The sequence below is a fragment of the Bison bison genome, unplaced genomic scaffold (assembly GCF_000754665.1).
Source record: "Bison bison bison isolate TAMUID 2011002044 unplaced genomic scaffold, Bison_UMD1.0 scf7180017864365, whole genome shotgun sequence".
Classification (NCBI taxonomy): domain Eukaryota; kingdom Metazoa; phylum Chordata; class Mammalia; order Artiodactyla; family Bovidae; genus Bison; species Bison bison.
The window spans coordinates 1,779,658-1,798,136 of NW_011494937.1; the positions used below are offsets into that span (position 1 = coordinate 1,779,658).

The window sequence follows — 18,479 nt, forward strand, 5'->3', positions numbered from 1 at the left end:
GGGTCTTCCAGGGGGTGGGAGAGGGGGCACCAGGGAGGAGTGCGGAGCGTCTCTCCACCCCGATCTGGGTTGAGCTACTGTGCAGGCTTGGGGTTGGGGGGGGCCAGGGGGAGTGGATTCCTTCTAAGGACCGATTTCGGAAGGAGGGCTGGGCCCTGGGGGTCGTACAGGGGCCTTTAGAGCCAGTTCCGGGTGGGTCAGAGTTCTCCGGAATGAGCATGGACCCGGCCAGGGCCTGGGTGCTCTGGCCGGGGCAGGGGAAGGACCGGGGCGGGGGAAGGCCTTGGCTGGGTTTCCCTAGCCGCCCCTCACCAGAGTCCACGGTTAGCTCTAGAGCCGGGCCCAGTCTCAGCTCTCAGGCCTCTCCACCTCTGCTGGCCCCGAGGTTGGGGGCCGCCCTCTCAAGGAGGGGACCTAGGGGCTCCCAGGGCCAAGAGCCAGTATGAGAGCATATGGCCTTCATACGGAGGGGCCAGCACTGGCCAGAATGAATATTCCCTAGTGGGCCGCTGGCTGGGAAGGGATGAGGGGCATTTATTCTCCCCCATGTCTGCAGGTTCCATTGCCTTCTGCCACTGATTAGGGATCTCATCATCTTTCGGGGTGTAGGATACATCCCAGTTTGCCCCATCTGGGGCCCTGACCTGAAAGACCCAGGATGGGCCACTTCCATAAGAAAGACAGGACAAGAGAAAATGAGGTGCCAGGTCCTTCCTGGGGTGCCGTGTCAGGCCTTGGGTTGGAATCGGCTTCTTCCACCCTAGAGACCCAGGAGGGGACACCAGGAGAGTCAGCCTCCATGTGGACATCTCGGGCAGGTAAATGCCTTTTTTTTTTTTTTTTAAATTAAAGCTCCAGAGGAAGAAGGTGGAGTCCAGATTTCCCTCTGTGGAGATGCTATTAAAATGCAGATCCCCCTGTGTTTCTTTAAATTCGTGCCTGCTTGAAATAAACCTTGAGGAGGGCTTAACATCTGTTGAGATGTAGGCAGGCAAGGATGGGTAATTAGTCGGGCTTTCTAGCAGTTATCTAAGCATGACCCAGATTCCAAGTCGGGGGAATGCACCCTGCTCCCCAGGCTGGCCGGACACCGTGCCGTGCCCAAGTGTGCCGCTCCTCGGCTGAGTTCCAACTGGCTGCCCTCAGTGTAAAAATGAACAGGACTGGCTGGTCCCTGGGCTTCACTGATGAGTCCCCCATCCTCTTTGCATATGGTTTTGACTGTTATACACCCTACAAGGCTGAGCCCTGGGTGGTCCTGGGGTTGCTTATTGGAGGAACATGTTGGCTGGTGGATCCACTTTGAGCAGGATTTGGGCTTCTGGGCGCCGAAACTGCAACAGAGGGCTCTGAGCTTTTGGAGTGTGTGTGAACAGTCTACTTGGAGGGTGGTGAAAATTCAGAGGTTCAGCGGCTGTCTTTTGGGAGGGGTGTACCACTAATCATGATGTCATTTTGATGGGTGCCCCAGGCAGGAGCCAGGTCTTTGCCTCCCAAGTTTCAACCTTGTGATGATCTGTTGAAATGGTCCGGCGTCTTGTATTCACTCTGCCTGTCTCCTCTCAATCCCTGGAGGAGTAGGAGGGCACAGAGAATGGCAAGATGTCAGTGTGTGCAGGATCAGATAAGTCGGAGGTGCCCAGGAAGGATTCACTGGGCTGACAGGTTTCCGGGTTGAAAATGGTTTTAGATTGCCTTCCGGAGCCTGTATTTAGAGTCTTCTAAGAGGAAAGGAAGAAGGTGGGAGTCCAAATGTGTCCTTAGCTCACCCCAGTCCAGCTTGAATCCTGCAGATCAGAGGACTGTTGGGGAGGGGATGGCAACAGTCCTTTGGAAGGAGGAATCTTAAAAGAGAGATGCAGGTGACCTGAGAGCATTCGGTCCTTGAGAGGTTTTCTCTGGCTTTCATGCTCTCAGGAGCTTCGTGATGAGTTTGTGCATTTTGCTGTTTGCTGTCAGTTTCTGTTCACTCTCTGGGCCCGAGGCAGCAAACACATTATACAGTCCCACTCTCAAAGGGTCAAAGGGGAGAGCTCTCCACTCCCCTAATCTGTCCCCAAGCAGAATCATCCAGGACTGAGCTTTCTGGGGAGGAGCGGGGGGAAGGAGAGAGGATGAGAGGGGAGGGGACAGAGAGATGGGGGCTGGGTAAGGAAATCTGGGCCAGTGCAAAGAGACGGGATGTATGGAAACACGGAGGAGTCAGGGTACCGGGGCAGAACATTGACTTGAGTATCCAAATATTTCTGCCATTCAAAAATGTGTTTAAGTACTTATTTAGAACTTTAAAAGTAATGACTTACATATATGTATATATTTCCCTGTGTTTATATAGAGAGAGGAAAGTACCCAAGTCAAGTCCAACTTAGTAAGTGAACATTCATGCCATTAGCATCTGGGCCAAGGAAAAGAAAGTGACCAGCTCCCCAAAAGTCCCCTCCTGCCCCCTTCCAGTTAATCCCCCTACAAGGGTTACCGCTACCCCGACTTCTGACCCCATGGGTTCATTTGGACTCCTTTTAAGCCTCCTGGAAATGGAGTCAGAGGCTGTGTTCCTCTGTGTCTGGCTTTTTTTTTTCCCCGCTCAACGATCTGTCTGTGAGATGGATCCATGTCACTTCAGGTCATTGTTGGTTTTCCTTCTCAACACTGTGTGCTACTTTATTGTTGACTCTCTGCAGTGTAGCTCTCCGTTCTATGGTTGAGGGCCATTTGAGTAATTTCCAGACTGTGGTGCTGGGATCATTCTTGTGTGTGTCTTTGGTGGAACTTTGTGGGGAAGGCGTTTCTCTTTGAGTTTGTACCTAAGAGCGGATGACGTGTACCTGGAAGTAGCATTTACTGAGGGTCACAGGTGAGTGGGCAAAGCAGATTTCTCACTGTCATGTGAAGGAGGAGTCATTACGCATCCCATGAACTTGGCTGTGGGCTCCTAGGGCCTAAGCGTTACCTCCACATGCAAATTCCAGCATGGTACGCTGGCGGAGGGTGCAACCTTGCATTCTCCATGCTCACGGGCACTTTGCCACTGTGATCCACCACCCCGCCCCAAGCTCCATTTCCGCACCCCACTGTCCTCGGCAGCTTCAGCTTGAAGCCAGCAGATTTAAAGAGATTCTCAGGAATTTCATTTTTCTCTTCCTAAGTCAGAAAACCCACATGGAAATCTTTGATGTTCGGGTTTCCATTGGTTTCCTTCACTCTCGAAGGAGTCCAGTCAGCAGAGCTGTCTGGACCACACACCTGGGTTCCGTGTTCTCGTGGATGGGAAGGCTGATTTAAATATGGCTGTGACGGGCTCTGATGATGACTTCTAAAGAGCTCAAATCTGTCAGCTCAATAAGGCACATCTGTCAACCTTCCTCAAGCCCCCATTTAATGCCACTCACTCCTGACACTCTCCCCGGTGCCAGTGTGAATGTCATCTTCCTCCAGCCCTGCTGATGCCAGCAGATCGTCCCCTGAGCACTGTGTAGGAATGTGGGCCATGGCAAGAGCCGCAGACTCTGGTCTCTGTCTTATCCTGCTCCTTCTCCTGAAGCACATGCAGGATCCCAGGTTTTCACCCTTTGTTTTCAGGAATCTCAGTGAGAAACCCAGAGTGCCCTCACATCAGATGCCCACTTTTTTTTTTTTTTTAATAAAAAACTCTCTAAAGAGGAATGTTCTGTATCGGAAGCAGACGTCGACGCCCTGGGAGATGTTGGAGCATGTTATCAGAGCCTTGGCCCACTCAGAAAAGTAGATTGTGCTAGAAGGGCAAGGGAGAATGGCTATCTGATTCTTCTCCTAGATCAGTGTGGCAGATATTTCCAGAAGAGCAAAACTCTGTGGAGTAGATATTAGTGTGACTTTTCCCTTGGGATTTTTTTTTCCCCTCCACAATCCCCAAATGCTGACAAATAAAAGATCAGCTCATTGAGGAGTTAAAAACCTACCTGGAGCTGACCCCAATGTCTACTCTTAATTTACGGTCTTCATTGATCCTACTTGGTGTGCATTTTGGGCTTCCCAGATGGTGCTAGTGGTAAAGAACCCACCTGCCAATGCAGGAGGCATGGAGGTGCAGATTCACTCCCTGGATTGGGAAGATCCCTTGGAGGAAGATATGGCAACCCACTCCAGTATTCTTGCCTAGAGAATCCCATGGGCAGAGGAGCCTGGCAGGCTTCAGTCCATAGGGTTGAAAAGAGTTGGACATGACTGAAGTGACTTAGCGTGGTGTGCATTTTGGTATATTTTACTGAAGAAATGGTAGGTATGCTTGATTCTGGGGTGCTGCTCCAGCCATCCCACTGCAAGTGTTATTTATATACATTGTAGTACTTTCTAGACTTAACTGAGTGTGAGGATTGCCTTGTTAAAATGGTGAGTTTTGTCCAGCAAGTTTGGAGTGGGGTTTGAAGTCAGATGGGGCTTCCCAGGTGACTCAATGGTAAAGAACTCACCTGCCAGTACAGGAGACATAAGAGACATGGGTTCCATCCCTGGGTCAGGAAGATTCCCCTGGAGGAGGGCATGACAACCCACTCCAGTATTCTCACCTGGAGAATCCCATGGACGGAGGAGCCTGGTGGGCTACAGTCCATGGGGTCACAGAGTCAGACACAACTGTAGCAACTTAGCACGCACGCTGGAGTCAGACAGGCTACCATTGCACCATAAAGTCACTGGGGTGGGGTCTTTTCTAACAAGCCTCCAGGGATTGACCATGCTGTTTGTCCACAAGTTATAGTTGGAGCATCCAGGTCACATCATAGATGCATCCTTTTTTTTTTTCTTTTTCTCAAAAACCGGGTTTATTGAAGTATTCAATATAAATTACTTCCAGTGAAATTCACCCTTTTAAGCATACAGTTCTGAGTTTTGACAGATGCATGCAGTCATGTAGCCAACACCAGAATCAAAATAGGGAATAATTTCATCAACCTAGAATATCCCCTGGTCCTCTCTGAGTCAGCATCCCACTATGCAAGCCCTGATCTTTTTTCCATCCTTATTGCTGTTGTCTAGTCACAAAGTTGTGTCCGACTCTTTTCGACCCCATGGACTGTAGCCCACCAGGTTCTTCTGTCCATGGGATTTCCTAGGTAAGTATACTGGAGTGGGTTGCCATTTCCTTCTCCAGAGGATCTTCTCAATCCAGGGATCGCGGCTTCTGCATTGGCAGGCGGATTCTTTACCACTGAGCTATCTGAGAAGACTCTTTCTATCCTTACAGTTTTGCCTTTTTTAGGAGGTCATATAAATAGAATCAGACAGTACGCAGCCTTTGAGATTCACTCATGTTGTTGTGTGTATCATTTATTCATTCTTTTGAGTGCTGAGTCGTATTCCATGGGATGGTTGGAGCAGAGTGCATTCTTCCATTTCCCAGGACATTTTGGGTGTTTCCAGTTTGGGCGATTATGAATAGAGCTGCTACAAACATTGGTAGATGGGTTTTAGTGGGAACATTTGGGAATGTACATTTTATTTCTCAGATAAATACCCAGGAGTAGGTTTGCTGGGTTATGTGGTAAGAATGTGTTTAGCTTTGTAAGAGAATGCCAAACTGTTTTCCAAAGTGGTTGTGCCATTTTGCATTCCCATCCTGTGGTCCCTTTAAAAGCAGCGTGTTCTAAGCTCCAAAGTGCGTCTGGCCTCAAGGGTTTAGCATAAAGGGTTGTGGATGTGTGGAGAGTAGCAGAAGTGATAGCAGTAAGTGCCAGTCGGAGAAATTAGAAGAGGTGAGGATGTCATATGAAGCTATGTGCCTGCTCTGGTTTGAAGTCTAGCAATGGAGTGGGATCTCCAGTGTGGCAGAAGAAGGTCTCTGATGGAGAGGGGTGCTTTGGTTCGGTGCCTCGGCAATAAAAAGTCGACCTCTGAGGCTGTGAGACCTTTGCCCACCACCCTTTTCCCCACTGCCACCCCAGCACATTTGGCACAAAGTAGGTACTCCATAAATGTTTGTCCAATGAATGACAAAAATGTCCCTCTTTACCCATTTTCCAAATTATAGGGATCTGATTCACCTGTGTACCCATGTTTTAGGTTTTCAGTGGGTTTTAGGTTCGGATGGTGGGATGATGGGAGGCATGTGTATACATGAGGTTAATAGACCAAAGAAGATCTCTGAAGTGTTAGTGCTAGAGAAATCGGGGAGCAGTGGCCCCTTGAGAGTGGAGTCTTCCCCTGGGGCTTTTGAGGGGACATCTGTTGGGTTGTTGTTCGGTAGCTAAGTCATGTCTGACTCTTTGTGACCCCATGGACTGTAGCACGCCAGACTTCCCTGTCCTTCACTATCTCCCGGAGTTTGCTCGAATTCATGTCCACTCAGTCAGTGAGGCCGTCCAGCCATCTCATCCTCTGCCACCCCCTTTTCCTCTTGCCCTCGATCTTTCCCAGCATCAGAGTCTTTTCCAGTGAGTTGGCTCTTCACTTCAGGTGGCCAAAGTATCGGCGCTTCAGCATCAGTCCCTTTCCAGTGAATATTCAGGCTTGATTTCTGTTGGGTACCTGGAGCTTATGGACACCCCGCCCCATTGCTCGCCCAGTAGCAAGCACACACATGCACTCCTTCAACAATGGAAGGCACCGCTAGGAAGGTGGAATCAGTCCAGAGATATGGGGTCTATCGTTCATCCTGAAACCCCAGTTAATACATTTCCAGGGATGCTAACTCAACTCCTCATAAAAGGATGCAGGTGGTACCGTGAAATATAACAGAGGTGAGGGAGAGCACTGTGAGCTTTAGGTCAGCCAGGCCTGGGTTCAGATGACTCACGAGGGGCCTTGAGCATCAGAGCCTCAGTTTCCTCATGCAGTTGATGAGGATATTGCTTCTGAGTTCATGTTCCTGGGCAGACTCTCGAGGAGGTCACAGGGGATCAGGCATGAGAAATGCTCAGCCCAGTTTCCTGTTACGGAGAAAGCTCCAAAATGCATGAACCATCACATTGGAGAGTACTTTCTTCTCCTTACGTTCTATTTTGGAAACGTTGTCGAGAAACCAGGCTCTCTGGGTAGGAGTGGGAGAGAAGGGCCCCTCTGTTGACTGGCTGGTTTGGATTTATTAATCTGAGCGTGCACCCTTTTCTTTTAAATTGAAATACAGTTGATTTACAGTGTTGTTAGTTTCAGATATACAGCTTAAAGCTTTAAGATTCAGTTATGCATATGTATTTTTTTTCAGAGTCTTTTCCCTTATAGATTATTATAAACTATTGAATACAGTTCCCTGGGCTGTACAGCAGGTCCTTGCTGTTTGCCTATTTTTTATATAGTGGTCTGTTTATCTCAATCCCAAAGCCTTAATTTATCCCTCCCCTCCCCCTTTCCCCTTTGGAAGCCCATTTGCGTTCTCCTTTCTCTCTGGAAGCTTTAAGTTGGGGGCGGGGAGGAGAAATACATGGCCACTTGACCTATTTTTCTATTCTCTTTGGTCTGAGGTAAAATTGTCTTCCTCTCCCTTGGTTCCTTCCTTTGTGGGTGACAAGGTGAGGGAGTTTCAAAGTGTATAATTAGCTTCCCTGCCCCGCCCCTTCTCCTTCTTCTGAGCCAAAGGGTCCGACGCAGGATGGAGACCGCAGGCCTAGGACAGTTGCTGTGGCCGTCCTGGGCGACTCCTGAGAGTTGAGCAGTAGACCCCTGCTCAGCTTTGCAGTTAGATTACATCCCCTTCCCTTCCCCAACGGTTTCTGTCTTTCTTCTTTCTCCCTTCTCCCTCACTTCCTGGGAGCATAGAGGAAGACAAGGAACATTCCAGGAGAGGAATCCAGGTGTTCAAAAACCACCGGGCGTTAGTCCTTGTCTGGGTAGGGTGACCAGATGTCCCTGTTTGCCTGGCCCTGTCCTGGTTTTAACATCTTGAAAAGCCCAGCAATTTGGGGCTAACAAGGACTTTGGTGGCCCTACTGTTGAGTTTTTCTTTTTAACTGGAGGATAATTGCTTTGCAGTGTTGCATTAGTTTCTGCTGTACAACAATGTGAATCAGCTGTAGGTATACATATATCCCCTCCTTCCTGAGCCTCCCACCCACCCTCGCATCCCAGCCCTCTAGGTCATCGAAGAGCACCAAGCTGAGCTCCCTGTGCTATTCAGCTGCTTCCGGCTCGCTATCGATCTACTAGTGAATTCTTAACACCCCAGGGATGTAGGGAGCCAGAGATGGTGCCAGTGCCCAGGAAAGATGAAGATAAGTAACTTTTTTTCCTCTGAAAAGCTGAGACTTTATCTTGGAATGAATTGTGCTTTTGGAAGCTACTTATTTAAGGCAGCTAATGCGAGAGAGATCCCAGCTCTGAAGCGCGAAATTCCAGAGTTAAATACGGATCAAGTTTTGTCGTCTCTCTTGGGTCAGAGGCGGCTTTATCTTCTTTTCAGCTTGGGAACATTCTTGGGTCTTCCTATAAGGTGTTCTTTACTCAGGTTGGACCTGGAACTCGGGTATTAGCAGCCCTTCCCCCAACAACACTATTTAAGAGGCCCACCCCGCCCCCTCCACGGAGCAATGAAGGAAAACGCAATTTCATCGCCCACCTGCCAGTAAATAATATTCATGCTGTTAAGTTCTGTTCTCATTTTAGGTCTGTGCGTAAAGTATTATATAATTTTAAACCAATTTTAAAGTATTTTTATACAAGCGTTTGCAGGAGGGCGAAGTCTGATCTTAAGAATAAAACCGACAGATTCGTCTTAAACGAGACTTGGGTACAGACCTAGAACTTGTTCTGTGAGGGGGTTACCCAGTTTCTGACCTTCCAGAACTTGCTATATCCTTTTTTAAAACTTTTTTTTAAAATTAAACTTTTTATTTGATCCTGGAGTATAGCTGATTAACAATGTTGTGATAGTTTCAGGAGAACAGCAAAGGGGTTCAGCCATCCATATACATGTATCCATTCTCCCCTAAACTCTTCTCCCATCCAGGCTGCCACATAACCTTGAAGAGAGTGCCCTGTGCTGTACAGTAGGTCCTTGTTGGTTATCCATTTAATTTTAATTAACAAAAATTTTTTTTGGCAAGGGGATTTTCTTTATTTGAAGAGGCACTCTTGGTTTGTTTGTTTGTTTTAAAAAGACTTCTTATTTTGTATTGGGATATTTCCCTGTCTTATAAAATAGGTCCTTGTTGGTTATCCGTTTTAAATATAGCAGTGTGTACATGTCCATCCCAAGCTCGCTAACTGTCCCTTCTCCCCATCCTTCCCCCGCCCCCTGCCAGCAACCATAAGTTTGGAGAACCTGTTGTGTTTTTTTGTTCCATTAACCTTTATCATTTCCTTTATTAGTAATAATGGGCATGGGAACCTCTGCTGATCCTCACTTGCTGCTATGAAATGTTTGTGGTGTCCATGGAGGGATGTGCTTGTTTGAGTAATAAGCACCAGGGTTGGAGGCTAAAAGGAGAAGAGGTTGGGAGGGAAGGTGATACGGGTGGAGGTGAAGCAAAGGGTTTGGGAATAGGTGGCTCCGGTTGTGCATCTTAGCTCCAACTCCCAGTAGCTGTGCCTCAGTCTCTTCGTCTGTAAAATGGGCATAATAGTCCTACAACCAGGACATCATGAGAGGATTAAAAGATACATGAAAGCATGTGGTGGATATGATTATTTTGTAAAAAGCATCGGAATGGGGGAGAGTATCAGAATGGATACTGTAGATCCATGATTGCCAGGGCTAGGTCTGTTGTGGTCACCACTCTGGCCCTGTGCTTGGCACCTACAGTAGCTGAATACGTGACTCTGAGATGTTTTCTTGCACCTTATTTGAACAGTGACTTGCTTTAATCCTGTTCTGGGTTCACAACACATTCTGAATATTGTCTCTCCTTTCGTTTGTTTTTCCTTATTTATTTTAATACCATATGGAAACACACTGATGGATCCGCTACCTGAGTAAAGAACTAGAACAGTGGCTCCCAAAGTGTGGTCCCCAGGCCTGCAGCGTCAGCAGCACCTGCTGCAGGGCCAAGATGCTTACCCTTGGGCCCACACCACTATGTCCTGGGGGGCTGTTGAAGCACAGGTGGTTGGGCTTTGCCCCCAGAGTTTCCGATTCAAAAGGTTTCGGGTGGAACCCGAGAATTTTCATTTCTAGCAAGTTCCCGGGAGCTGCTGATCCTGCTGGTTTGGGGATCCCTCTGAACTAGAACATGCTCAGTAATTTACTTCTACCTATAGCCTCTGACCCTGCCTTGGCTTCCCGCCCCTCCCCCACTCACTCCCCCAAAGGCAACACTCTCTCTTGGATTGGGTGTGTAATTTTATTTATTTATTCATTTATTTACTTAGGCTGTGGTGGGTCTTCGTTACTGCGTGGGCTCTCTCTAGTTTCAGGGAGCGGGGGCTGCGCTCTGGTTGTGGAGTGCAGGCTCCTCATTGTGGTGGCTTCTCTTGCATTGGAGCTCGGGCTCTAGGGCACGCGGGCTTCAGTAGCTCTGGTTCCCAGGCTCTGGAGCACAAGCTCAGTAGTTAGACGCATGGGCTTAGTTGCTCTGCACAACGTGTGGAATCTTCCCAGACCAGGGATCGAACCCATGTCTCTGGCACTGGCAAGCGGCTTGTTTACCACTGAGCCACCAGCGAAGCCCCTGGATTCGGTGTGTCTTATTCCCTTTCTTTCTTTTTAAAGATGTTTTATCACACATTTACATATGCCTTAACTCTAATGTTTTACTTTCGTGGTTTCTGAGCCTTTTTAGCCTTCTGGAACTTGCCCTTGCTTTTTTCACTCAATTGTATGTTTCTAAGATTCATCTCTCTTATTTGAGTGTAGCTGGAGGTCATTTATTTTTCTCTGTATAATATTATATTCTGCGATGATACAACAATTTATCCACCTTCCTGGATGATGGACATTTGGGATGTTTCCAGGTTTCTTGTTTTTTTTTGCTATTATGAACAGTGCTGCAGTACTGAATAAATAATTTTGGAATGAATGAATTCAAGGTGTTAATTTTAGTCTGTGTACTTGGGAATGTCGCTTCAGCTAGAATCAGCTGAGATTCATCAGCATTTATGGAACACCAGCCATCTGACAGGCACTGGCTAAGCCATTTCACAGTCTACCCATCCTTCTCTCTAAGGGCTGGGTCAGCCAGACAGCCTCTGTTCTTCCTTGTCTTCTGAAAGTCAACCTGTGTCTTAGGCATTGGCAATTGCTGTTAGTAGAGGAGTATCAGGGCTGATTTGAGAGCATGGACTCTGGAGCCAGGGGAATGGGGTTCCAATACTAACTCTTGCTAGTCACTAGCTGTGTGACCTTGCTCAAGTCATTTAAGTTATTCTATGCCTCAGTTTCCCAGTTTGTCTAAAGGGGGTTCTAATAGCACCTATCTGGGAAGATCAAATTAGTTAATACATGTTACGCTTAGAAAATAGTGCCTGGAACTTAGCGCTATATGTGTTTATATATGGATGGATGGAACAATGGATTGATGAGAGGGAAGAAGGAAGGATGGGCTTATTTGAGTGGCCTTTCTGACCCAATGCTTGGAATAGTGCATGACACATAGTAGGTGCTATGTGAAAGTGAAAGTGTTCGTCGCTCAGTCGTGTCTGACTCTTTGCAACCCCATCAACTGTAGCCTGGCAGGCTCCTCTGTCCATGGAATTCTCTAGGCAAGAATACCGGAGTGGGTTGCCATTCTCTTCTCCAAGGGATTTTCCCAACCCAGGGATCAAACCTAGGCTTCCTGCATTTCAGGCAGATTCGTTACCACTTGAGCCACCAGGAAAGTCCTACGTGCTGCATAGTATTAGTTATTATTCTGCCTTTGCTTGCCAAGGCTCTTAATCCCCTTGATCTCTCTTATTCTTTGGTATCTATCTTGAGACCCCATCTTCCTGGATTATCAACTGAACCACCATTGCGCCAATGTAGAATTCAAGGGGAAAACAATCAGGGGGGTCATGTTATCAATATTTGTAGATACTAGAATTCCATGATTCCAAGGCCCAGGCAAATTTTTTCTCATCTCAGCAATCCTTGTCTATATCCCTGATCAACTTCCTCTCCCATTCCCTATACCCCACTGCCAGGCTCTTTCCAGTCTGCTTACAACTTCCCCTTCTTCTAACCATACCCTGCTTTCTAAGTGTACCATCTTTGAAGACATCAAAGACTTCAAACCAGTGAGAATAGGCCAGCTTCTGTGCAGGTCTTATAAGGACTTGGAGCATTTGGGTCTTGCACAAATTAGAATAGTCAAAATTTTTTGGAAGAGTTGTTAGAATGTAGAATTTTAACAATTTGGCCTGTTCCTAATCACAACAGAGTCTAAAGTTTAGGATCATTGATGAATATTTGTGATTTAGAGGGGAGAAGTATCTTATGCAGATGAGTAGATAGTTGGATAGATTTGTGGAGGGTTGGACAGATGGACAAATAGGTGAATGGGTTAGATGGAATGAAGGAGGGCAGGATGGATTGATGAGACAAAGAAAAGATGAATGATACTGGATGGATGGGTTATAAGTGGGTGGGTAAGTAGATTGATGGGTGATAAGGAGATGGGTGGTGGACAGATGGATGAATGAATGAGTGATGAAGGAAAGAAAGGATGAATGGGCAAATATATGAGTGGATAATAGATGGCAGGTGACTGGACTGAAGAGTAAAAAGATGAATGGATGGATGAATAGATGGATGGAAATGGATGGATGGGTGGGTGGATGGGTGGTGTTAGATCTCAGGGTGTGTGGAAGGGTGGGTGTCCGTGTCTGGGTCTCTGATACTTGATGTTCTTATTGGCTTGGAGATTGAATCCTTCCACTTACCACCCTCAATGCTAAGTGACTCTTGCTTGCTTTGTGAAAAGCAGTAAGATGGTATGCTTGTGTCTTACCTCTCATTAGAAAGCTCCTTGAGGGCAGGGAACAGTGATGTACCTTCCTCACATCCCCCAACAGTTCCCACATTGTATGATGCACGAGTGTTTGTTGAGTAGTGATGAGGAAAATTAACAGTGTTCTTGACAAAGATTATTAAAATTCTGGAAACAGCACTTCCATTTTTTTTTTTTAATTTCAGTACTGGGACTAAAAGTGGAATTCCTTGGATTTTGCTCCCTTGGTTAATAGTGGTGGGCTAATGGAATATCTCTCTTCCAAGTAGGTTGGGTAAATGTCCCAGATGCTTCCTCACTGGTCAGAGATTGCAGATTATAGATGTACTAGGTTCTACAAGGCCCCTCATGATCTAAAAAGTCCCTGTTTTGTCTTTGATCTCATTTCTTCCATTCTCTACCCCTTCCACTCTGTCCCAGCCTCACTGACCCTTTTTGCTCAAATCCGGCTTTTGCATCTGGAGGCATCTGTGCTGGCGCTTCCCGCCGCTTGCATCATTGTTTCTCCAGGTCTCCCAATGGCTGACTCCTTCTCTTCGTTTAAGTCTCAGCCCAAAAGTAACCTCCTCCAGGAGGCCTATCCTCTTCATTTGTTGAATATCTGAAGTACAAAGAATATGAAATACATGCATACTCTCCTATCCAGAGCGAATCTCTGGTGACATTTTAATCTATTTCATTCCATCTATGCTTATGGATATAAGCTTTTATGAACACATTTCCATGCCACTAGATATTCCTGGACAGCAACATCAGGACTACCGTGTAGAGCTGTATAGACTGCACACTGCACAAGGGTATTGTATCTCCTATCATAACTGTACATTTATTATTTTAGTTTCTCAGATGATGAAAGCTTAAGTATCTTGTTCTAGCAAAATGAAGATATTATGACAATCTTTTGACAGATGGACCTAACAACTTGCAAAAGGGGTGTCTTATTTAAATCCACACAGTGGTGCTGTATGGGTTGGCATCAACTCCAGAAAAGACTGTTGCTAATATCTGATGACATTCCACTTTATGGATATACCATACTTCTTGTAACCAACCCCAGTCATTTGTTTTGTTTATAAACAACAGCACAATGAACATCTTTGTGCGTAAAGCTGTGTCCACAGTGCTGAATATTTTCAGACTGAAAATAATCTGGTCTAGAGGTTGCATTCAAGTCTTAAAACTGTTGCTGCCTCTTTCCTTGAATCTGAAAAGAGATTTGGAGACTAGGTGACTTGAAATTTGGGAAGTCGAGGAGGAGTATGGAAAGAACAGTTGATTGGTTTGGAGTTTTTCCTAGGCTGCATGTGGAGCAGTGCTTTTGAACTGGGGGTGATTTTGCCTTCCAGGGGACTTTTGGCAATGTCTGGAGATATTTTTGGTTGTCACGAATGTGGAGGGCGGGGTGCCACTGGTACTTAGCAGATAGAAGCTGGGGATGTACTGAGCATCCTAAAATGCACAGGACGGCACACTCCTGCTCCCATCCATGAAAAACTATCCAACCCTAGGTGTCAATATTGCAGAGACTGAGAAATCTTGATGTAAAAGATGTCACGGATTCCTTGAGTGGGTGGATTTAGGGTTTGGGGGTTACTTAAATTTTACTTACAGTTTCTCTTGCTAGCTGGGTGTCTGAGCCAGCTTTCTCTGAACTTTAGATCCCACACTATCAGCAACAGGCTTGCTACTGACAGATTCGTTGATGTAAATATAGATGAGTATATAGAAGGAAGTCTCAGCTGGAGTTGGAAAATGTTGGAATGAAAGCTGCTGCAACCTTCCTTTCTCTCTCCTTCTCCTTCTGTTGCCCAGTTTTTAAATCGTGTCTCACTTTCTTTGGGCTCCTGGCATGGTGAGTGCTGCTGGAAGAGACAGTGGTTCTGTTTCTTTAGTCTCCACACCCAAGGCTGGCCTTGGGCATGTCTAGGACACCCCTGAGACAGATAAGCTTGGAGATGTGAAGGGGGAGAAGAGTGCATTCATGATAAATTTCATTCATTCAAAAATGTTTACTGAGCACCTCCTATGTGTCAGGCAAGGGAGGGGAGGTGCAGGGAGGCAGGTGACAAGGGTAGATTGTGTGGACCACAGAGAAGACTTTTACTCCAAAGGAAATGGCAGCATCATTCCTGTTTTCCACCTGACACGTGTATACCTTTTGTTTTCCATCACAGAAAATAGGGTCTTTTGTGTGTACACAGTGTTTTGCTGTCTTTCCTCCAATACCAGCCACACTACGAGGACCTCACTATTTCCTTAGGACAGATTGCTGGAGGTGGCATGGCTGGGTCATCTATCAGGCTTTGGGGCCAGGTTGCCAGGAACAGCTAGACTGTGTCTTTTTAAACTCTGAGGTCCTGTTTCCCTGATCATGTGGCCCAGCTAGCTGTCCTTGATTTTACATCATAACCAATCAGATAAGTGAAAAAAATGGACTCTCTTTGTGATGCAATATACGTTTCTTCAGTTTGCAAAGATGCAGAGCATTTTCCAGATCCATACGGGCTATCTGTGTTTCCTTTGTGATGTCCCTGGTCGCATCGTTAGCTCCATTTTCTCTAGAGACATCTGTCACAGATAGCTTTTGGGGAAGTGGCACCAGGTTCTATAGACACTGAGGGGTTCTTTGATTCTACGTCGGGTTTGAAGCAGTGTAGTGGTTAAGAGGGAGGGCTGTAGAACCAGGCTACCTGGGTTAAATCCCAGCTCTGCTTCTTTCCAACCTCTTAATGCTGGACAAGTACTTCACCTTCTGGACCTCAATTTCCTCATCTGTAAAATGGGTATAACATGAGTTCCTGTCTCGTGGGGTTGTTATAAGGCTTAAACAGCACTTAATGCCTGGCACATGGTGGGTGTGGAATCAGAGTTTGCCCTTATTATTGTGTGCTTATGTTGGTGCTGAAAACCCTCTTATTTCAGGGTGCAGTAGCTACCACGTGATTTAGAGCAAGCTGTCCAAGCATTTAGTGCTAGTCACAGCTCTTCCAGCTAACCAAACAGGATCTGCGCCTTGCTGTCCCCCCAAAAGCAACTGGATCATTTGCCGCATTTATGATGGGTTTCGTCTCTTCAGTCCTTATGCCTGTTCGTGCCTGGAATTTCACTGGAGCTCCAATAAAGAGGAAGTGTTTTTCAAGTCTAGTTGGTAGCGTCTCTGTATGGAGAGCTTAGGAGTCCTCAGGCTAGATGGGAAGCTCTTTGATTTAATCTTTACATCAGTCCTGCGGGCTTGGTGGGTTTATTTTTGCCCCCGTGTAACATATGTTCGCACTGAGGCTCAGAGACTAAACTCGATCCCTGGCTCTGAAGGACGAGGACTCGTTCTTGCTGGAAACAACTTTTACTTTCTTTGGGCATCTTAACTCCACTCTTTTTTTCTGGAAGGTGGTCTCCTCCACTCCTGGCTTGCACCAGTGCTCTGCCAAGGTCTCACATCTAACAAATGGGGAAACCTCATGGGACAGCTAATGGCATGGCAGGAACAAAGGCCCAGATGGGGCAGATGCTCAGGTTATGCCTGGGAAAACGTGTGCTTCAGAGAGGTTGGCATGCCTATAGGAAGAGATAGTATAAGGGAATAGTTAAGAGACATTGAGGTCAGCCAGGACTGGGGCCCTCTCTGACAGTTGGTGTTGCCAACTGTCAGAGAGGAAAGATACTGAACTTCAGCGATCCTCAGTTTCTTCATCCGCACAATGGGAATAGTATTTTCTGCCCAGGGATGTTTTAAGGATGAAATCAATATGATGAGTGAAAAATATCATGCTTGGCACAGTGTAGATGCTTGACAGGTGGCTGAAGCTCTTTGCTTTCTCCTTAGTACAAGCACTAGAACACAGACACAGACAGACAGACCCAAACCTCTGCCCTGATGCGGCTAACATCTAGCTGGGGGACAGACCAAGGACCACGTAAAGGCTCCAGTTGACGTGCGGTTAAGTGCTACAGTGCAGAAATAAAGCAGGAGAGAAGACAGGGTGGTGAAGACAGAGGGTGTTGGTACTGACACCTGAACTAGAAGAGATCTGAGGAGAGGTGTGGGCTTGATTTGGGTCGCTCTAGGGAGCAGGACGGAGAAGGCGATGGCACCCCACTCCAGTACTCTTGCCTGGAAAATCCCATGGACGGAGGAGCCTGGTAGGCTGCAGTCCATGGGGTCTCGAAGAGTCGGACACGACTGAGTGACTTCACTTTCACTTTTCACTCTCATGCATTGGAGAAGGAAATGGCAACCCACTCCAGTGTTCTTGCCTGGAGAATCCCAGGGACAGAAGAGCCTGGTGAGCTGCCGTCTATGGGGTCGCACAGAGTCGAACACGACTGACGTGACTTAGCAGCAGCAGCAGGGAGCAGGAAAGATGAGGAGCAGGTGTGGTGAGGCTGGCGGTCTCTTTCCTAGAGGATTCTGTCTAGATGGTGAAAGGGGTAGGTTGGGGAGACCCAAGGTAGGGCTGATGAAGGGAACAGGCGAGGGTTTCTGAGCAGGTGAGAGATGCTTTAAAAAAAAAAAAAAAGAACGGAGAAGAATCAACTTTTTGGCTCTTGAAGATGTCTTCTCATCCTTTGTGCCAGGTCTTGGGTCACTTAAAGATGTAGTCAGGGACTTCCCTAGCCATCTAGTGTTTAAGACTCCCAACTTCTGCTGCAGGGAGTGCAGGTTCGATTCCTCATCAGGGAACTAAGATCCGGCATGCTGGGTGGTGCAGCCAAAAATTAAGAAGAAAAATGACACAGGCAAAGAGAATGAGCTCTGGGTTATTTTCAAGACTCTACGTTATTTATTCAAGTTTGAGGATATAATTTTTTCTAACCTGTTGGATGTCTTGCATCTTTCTTTCCTTGGAATTTGTCTAGACCTACACTGCCCAGTAAGGTAGCCACTAGCCCCACAGAGCTATTTCCACTTAAAAATTCATTACAATTAAACAAAATAAACAAGTCAGTCCCTTAGTTGCAGCAGCCAAATGTCACGTGCTTAGTTACCATGTGTGGCTAGTAACTATTGTATCAGACCTTACAGATGAGAGCATTCCGTCATCGTGGCAAATTCTGTGGATGTGCTGTTGCAGAACCTTCCTGGAGGGGAGCTTGTTGGAAATGAGAATCTCTGTCCCTCACCCCAGACCTGCTCAATCCCAAACTGTATCTCAGCAAAATCCCCCAGGTGAGGTTGGCTCTAGTTGCAGTCTACCTGAAAGTTTTAAAGATGCTGATGCCCTGAGCCTCACCCCACAGATGGTGATGAGATTGGTCCAGGACTATCCCTAGGCATGGGGATTTAAAAAAACTCCCCAGGTGATTCTAAAGTTCAGCTGGGATTGGCAGAGAGCACTGGGTAGTTAAGAACACTCAGACAGTAGGTGGACTGGAGTTGGAGCTGTGTGACCTAGGGCAAGGCACTTACCCTCTCTGAGCTGTGGATTCACCTCTCTGTAAAACCAAGGACCTGTTGGCATCTCCCTCCCAGGACCGTGAGCATAAATGATATGATGGTTCCTTGTGCTAAGTAGGGGGCCAGGGATGTGGGTAGTGAGCACTTCGTACATAAATGTGTTAATTTTTAAGAAATTAGTTCTGGAATATAGGACTTATTCACGTTTTGCTTCCTAATCTTTCTGTTGTACAGGGCCAGATCTCCTCTTAGCC

The 18,479-nt window shown here is 46.8% G+C and overlaps 1 protein-coding gene across 1 annotated transcript in view; it reads left to right on the forward strand.

Moving 5' to 3' along the window:
• CACNA1A (calcium channel, voltage-dependent, P/Q type, alpha 1A subunit) overlaps positions 1 to 18,479 on the forward strand; it is a 255,016-nt gene that overhangs the window by 581 nt on the left and 235,956 nt on the right.